Source organism: Saccostrea cucullata, unplaced genomic scaffold (genome assembly GCF_032062105.1).
Source record: "Saccostrea cucullata isolate Sc308-1 unplaced genomic scaffold, CSIRO_AGI_Scuc_v1 ctg3467, whole genome shotgun sequence".
Taxonomy (NCBI): domain Eukaryota; kingdom Metazoa; phylum Mollusca; class Bivalvia; order Ostreida; family Ostreidae; genus Saccostrea; species Saccostrea cuccullata.
The window spans coordinates 112805-119416 of NW_026918851.1; the positions used below are offsets into that span (position 1 = coordinate 112805).

A 6612-nucleotide genomic window follows, 5' to 3' on the forward strand; every position below is an offset into this window, starting at 1 on the left:
ACTGTAATTACACTAACGTTAGTTGAATTGATAATCTTTTCTTGGTGAAGGTGGTCCTCAATTTTTAAGTTTACATTACCTCAGCTGTGCAGGTTTGCAAAGGAGATTGCATCTGAAATGATAACAAATAATGAAATTCATCATATGACAAGAGAGTGCATACATTTAAATATATAACAATTTAGCTTTTCAATTATTGATAATTAAATATTTATTTACCTTCCCCCCTCCCCCATGTACTAGTGAAAAATGAATTCATACTATTAGTTATAAATTGAAAAAAAGTTTAGTTTTTGTTGGATCAAATTTTATTTTTTAAGTTTTAAACCTATAATTAGACGAAACATTGGCAGAATTTCACGTTTTGGTATGTGCTTCAATATACAATCTCTCTCCTCCTATGTGTGTATATAAATCTGTAGGAATATTTGGGAAGCCCCCCCCCCCATTCAGATAGGGTTTTTTGGCTTTTTTCAGATTTTTGGGGAGGTTAACAACCTCTATGACCCATTGACCTTTGGTTTTGTCAGGTTTTATATTTGGGTTAACTGATAAAACCATAACTAATCTGGCCAGTATTTTATTGGGTGTTTTGCTTTTGTCAATTAAATTGTGTAGGACTCCCCACCCTTATTTATAATTCAAACAAAAGGAAATGCATTTGAAGAATATCATACACATATTTTGGAAATATAATTGAAAGGGCACAATTTTACATTGATTTGAAAAATAGTAAATTATGGTTTTTTTCAGGGCTTAATTAAATACATGTATTTGATGATTAGGGTTTCAGTGTTTGAAATAACAGTGTGTCTGACTGCCTACATCAATTTGCACATTTGCCCAGCGACTTGTTTAAAGTTTTCAATAACTTTAAAATTTATTAATTTGATTTGGTCCGAATCAACTAATGGTATCATGAGCAGCAGTACAGAAAGGATTAACACATGGATAACTTTGTACAGGCAAGGGGTCCCAAATGATCTTTATGTACCATACAGTCATATGTTAGTCATACCATAGTTTGAATAAAGGGGTCCCTGGGGGCAAAGCCGAAAATTTCATGTGTTTGGATAAAATCACAAAAAATTTTTGGTGTTGTACAAAGTGTGGCATTATTAATAATTTTTTTACTTATTCATATGGGGGCATATTCGATTTGAATTGCTCACAGTACATGTACCTCTAGTTTCAAAATCAATTTTACAAAAGACAATTATTTTCTCAGACTGGAGATTTTAGCAGAAAGACTGAAAATTTTTAAGAGTCAGCTGTATATTTGCTATCAATTTTTCACGTATATATTGTATTTGAAAAAAATAGTCAATAGTGTCTTTGTTTGACCAGTCAGCGCTTGTGTATTAAACACCTGATCTAAATATGACATCCATAGAGGGTATATATAATCCATCTCTGCTGTGTTTTCATGGTTCATGCTATGACTTCATGTAAGGTCAAGATTTTACTGTGTATATCATGCAGTACTAAGGGAGTATATGTCTGTGAAAAAGAAGATACTCAGGCATATTGTAAACATGGAAGTGTTCAAATTCCAGTGACAAAATAAAATGTTTTTTTAATAATTAACTGAATTTAAGTGGTTTTTGATTTTGAATTATTGATAATGTTAAACAAGTTCATCTTTTTTCAAAAAGTGCCATGCATTTAGCATGTTTAGGCAAAAAAATTTTGTTTGTGTAAAAATTAAGCAAAATTGTACGTTTTGTGGAACATTACACATACTAAAAAGCAGACACAGAAATGCCCCTTGGGTGTAACTTCAAAAATGAAGATGACAATCACACACATTTCATAATCCTCAAAACTGAAGAGAAACACCTTTTCAACTCCAAGTAGAAAACTCCAAGGGATAAACTAGAATTTCATGTTTTTACAGTTTTAAAGTGTGTCTGTTTCAACTATCAACCGCACTCTTGTTAAAGACCTTAATTTCACTTATAAAAGGATTAAACGCCCATGCAGTGAGCGTTTTACACATGCAAACATGCAGTACAGTCAAGCTTACATTGACTTTTGTATATATTAAAAGAACATGCGAAAATTTATAACATGTGATTAAATTGGGTTTGATGTATCAAGTGCTAAACGTATGTACGTTTTTGAAAATCTATACTAAAGGAAAACACTTATTTTCAAATTGGCTTATAAATACGTTGCAGATAGAAATTTAACTTTGAATTTACTGATAGGGTTAGACTGTGTTCTATATTACAATTTTGTAGAAGGTACCTCAAACACTTATACTTTTTTAAATTTTTGGCATGAGGCAAGTCAGTCTCAAGATGAATATGGACGACAAGTTTTAATTCCAGGTGATTTCATAGTTGTGGACAATTGTCCCATTCACAAAAACAATGCAGAAAGATCACTCCGACAATATTTTTCACAACAAGGTGTGCAGTATGGCTTTTTACCTGTGTATTCTCCAGATTTTAATCCTGTAGAAAACTGTTTTTTCAAACTAAAAAAATTATTGTCACAGGAAAAGTTTATACAAGATTTACAAGTGAACTTTAAACTTGCAATAGCAAATGCACTTAAATAAATTACGGCCAGCGATATCAGACTATATTACCGCAATACAGGGTATCTCAATGTTAATTGACATACAATTAAACATTGATAATATGTACATGTTTGTTTCTTTTTATTCATTTTTTTATTTGTATACATTAGATTATAATTATCATGTATTCATCTGTTCAGATAAGATAGAAGTGAAGTATTTCTTAAATTGTAATTGTATTAACTTATTGTACAATTATTGAAGACATGTAGATATAAAGATTGCTAAATTAATTATCTGTATGGGGTATCGTCTTCACTACTAAATTATACACACAAAAATAAACAAATTTCAGTAGATAATAGTAAGTCAAAACAACGGTTGAAATAATTCAATCCTATAAAGCAATTCCGTATACATTTATACTGTTTTGACACCTTTCAGCAAAACCCGCGCGCAGTGGGCGGGTCTTAAAATATTGCGAAATGCTACATTCTCATTTCTAAAGAAATGGGCGTGTCATTATGATATAACTGACATTCAAAACATGACTCAGAACTTTTCATCCGAACGGGAAATTTTACCACTTCAATGCGCTTCATTGTATCATTTTCATTGTAAAGTTGAAGCAAGTTTTTTGCTACTCTGTCCATGGGAGCACAACTTGTATCTATCTAATAGGAGCTTTTTTTGGGTCTTCGTAAGTGGTTTATTTGCCGAGTAAACGTCACATTTTGCAATCCAGATTTGGACGTCTTCTTTCGTCTCATACGAAAAAGTTCTGTTTTACCTTTGGGTGAGTTTTTCTCTTCCCCAAATGTCCTGAGAAAACCGAGTTATGCATTTGGTACAGTAACCAGATTTCAGTTTTTCAGGAACTAGAAATTGGCTATGAGGCCCAAGAAAGAAAGTTTTTTTCCGTCTGTAGTAAATTGGTTTAAGTAAAACCCTGTAAAATTATTTATTTGCAAATTCTTTCAACTCTTCAGTGAGAGAGTTTGCTATGGGAAGATTTTCCTGATGTCGTTGTTCTGTCTTTTCTTCTCGTTTTTCCGTCTGGTCTTTTAACATGGCTCGCAAAATCTCTGCAGACCTTTCAGGGTTGGCTTCTTTTTTCTCGGAATGGAAATGGATAATTAAATTTATTTTGTTTACTACTTGATAGATTTGAGGCAATTTCACCTGTTCGATACTTCAATGAGAATGGGAGAGCTACATAATTTTTATATAAAAATTATGATGTAAACATACCTAGTACAGGCTTTGTTTCTTCAGATGAGAAAACATCAAAATAATCCACCTCCTCATTAGAAACTGGTGAGGTTTTTTTCTTATGACGTTCATATTTCGATTTAAGATCCTTTTATTTTCAGTCTGCATTTTTCTGCTGAAAAGCTGTAGTCTATAACTTTATAAACTTCATTAGCCACCTCCTGTCTTTTATTCTTCAGAGGTTTGGAGGAGCTTTAACTTCACCTTTTTTAGTAACTTTTAATATGCTTTGCACATCCCACTTTCCATCGAAAAATATTGAAGAAATGTCCCAGAATGCACTTATAAATATTATATGTCTTGGTGTTTTAGTATTTATTTAACCAAAGATGTAGTCTGATTGACACATACTTAGAAGACTTTTGAATGGGTGGGGCTATGACTTTAATATTTTACATGTCTATAACTTGTGACAAGGCCTTTCTTTGGACACCAGCAAATTTGACCTATTGATCTTGATTTGTGAGTTTGACCCATTTTTACAAAATAAATATCAAACTTAAATCTTGGACATCACTTTTGAACAGCTGGTGCTAGGGCTTTCATACGTCACATCGGCATTTATTGTGACGAGGCTTTTCAATCAATATAATTTTTTTTTCTTTTGACCTTGGCCCTAGAGTTTGACCAACCTTTTAAAATCTTTAACCTTGGCTATAACATTTAAACAATAAGTACTAGGGCTTTCATATTTCACGGGTGCTTTCCTTGTGATAAGACCTTTCTCTGGATATCAACAATTTTTTTTTTACCTTGACCTAGGAATTTGACGTGCATTTAAAAAACTTCAATATTCGCCATAAGCTGCCTTACGAATCCTGACTACCATTTAGGTATAGTGCATGCAAAACACCACACTATTATATAATATATAAAAATTTGTTGGTCGTAATAAAGCTTCTTGCCCGCCCTTTGTCGTAGAGGGATCCCCTGATACTATTCAGGCGATAAGAGTAATCTTTGCAGAGTGGATCATCCACTCCGCAAAGATTACTCTAACCGCCTGAATTGATGTACTTAAAATATATAAAAAGTTGTTGGTCATAATGAAGCATCTTGCCCGCCCTTTGTCATAGAGGGATCTTCTGATACAATTCAGGCACAAAGTTAGCTTTTTAAAAAAAAAGCTGAGTGTCAGCCACTGGAATACAGAAAGTTTTTTTCTTGTTTTGTAAAGGTTTATGATTTGATCTATTCATCATGTTGTGTTCCTTAAATGTAATAAATGCCATGGAAAGAAAAGTTAAATTTTTGTAATCGTTTTCTTATTTGTAATATAATGCTGTACATAATAATTATAAAGCATAGATTTTTTTTTAATTCTGCATCCTGATCATTACAATGATCTCCAATAAATTCTCTTCGGCGCAGACATCAGAGAAAGTTCATCTTATATAAATTCACCATGGCAACTGAAATCACGTTAAAGTCTATAAAAATTATATAGATTATGATGAGTAAAAGGAAGGTAGACTTTGTGTTAGATTGTTTTTAAATATTAACAGTTTTCATTTTTGCATTTCGAGGCAATGCATGATGTGGAGGGGGGGGGGGGGCATACTGTATGTATATTTAATTCAACTTTTAAGTTTGAGCATCCATTTTAGTGTTATTAGGAAAGAAAAGAATTGCTTCCAAAAAAGGAATGAACGTCACGGAAAACAATTTAAAATGGAAAATCAAAATATGTTTATACATGCAGTACGTATACATGTACACAAAATATCTTTGATGATGTCTACCATCATAGCAAACCTTTAGATTAAAAAACAGGAATCCATCTAGCTCCCCCCTCTCTCCTTTCATTGGGGGGGGGGGTTGTCCCTGTCTATAAATCAGCACAGTTCTCTCAGCTATCCCATTTTCACTGTGGTCAATTTCTCGCATGTGGGCGCGGTTCACAAGCGGTACTTACACGTCTATCATCATGTAAATTATAAGAATTTACTGTCTTACATTTGAATATTTAAAAAAAATTGGTCTTTAATGTTTTCATAACTTCAATCATTAGAGTGAAAAGAAATTGATCTTTCTTTTTTCACTTTTTTGGGACCTTTGTGGCAAGTGTATTGTTGTGTGAATTCCGACCCGTACATGTCTTATGCAAGGTATTGAATATTGATCAAGGGAGTCTTGCATCAGGCATCCAGAGGAATACACAATTTAAATCTTCGGCTTGCATGCAATGGCGATTGAGGGAATAAATGTGCTTATCTTCTATTAGACGCAAGGAAATATTTTCATAGTATCATTTAAAAACTGACAAATATCCCATCTAGAGGCTGAACGGTCTATGTCATTAATTTTCGTCGAGAACGACGAAGAACAATGCGGTCTATAAATAGATCGAGGTCGTGAGTGTGCGTGAAGAAGCACGCCCTCTGGTTGGAGAAAATTGTGCAAATCTTTTTCCCAGAATTCCGATTAACGCAAGCACACTTGCAGTTTCATCCTAACGTAACTAGTCAGCCCGGGGGCTGACTAATTACTCTAACCGCCTGAATTGATGTACCTATCCTGTGTGTGGCATCATCAAAAGATCCTTGTGTCGAGGAAGACTAATAGGAACAGAAATTAAAATAGATATTAGCTTTGAAAACCAAGATTGAGTTTTCCATAACGGGTTTATTTTATCTGCTTACATTTTATTAATTATTCTTCCAATTAATTTCAAAGGTGAAAAAATATATGAAGATAGGTTTGATCAAGATAAATTGAAAGCATCAATATGATACGCATCAGGATCAAAATTATTCATCACAAAACATGTAACTCTTCCCGTCTCCGTCTAGTTGATACTAGAAGTAACAACT

General features: G+C 33.1%; 1 pseudogene; it reads right to left on the reverse strand.

Moving 5' to 3' along the window:
• Window positions 1-3405: 3405 nt before the first annotated feature.
• On the reverse strand, window positions 3406-5725 carry LOC134272509 (uncharacterized; annotated as a pseudogene).
• Window positions 5726-6612: the final 887 nt, after the last annotated feature.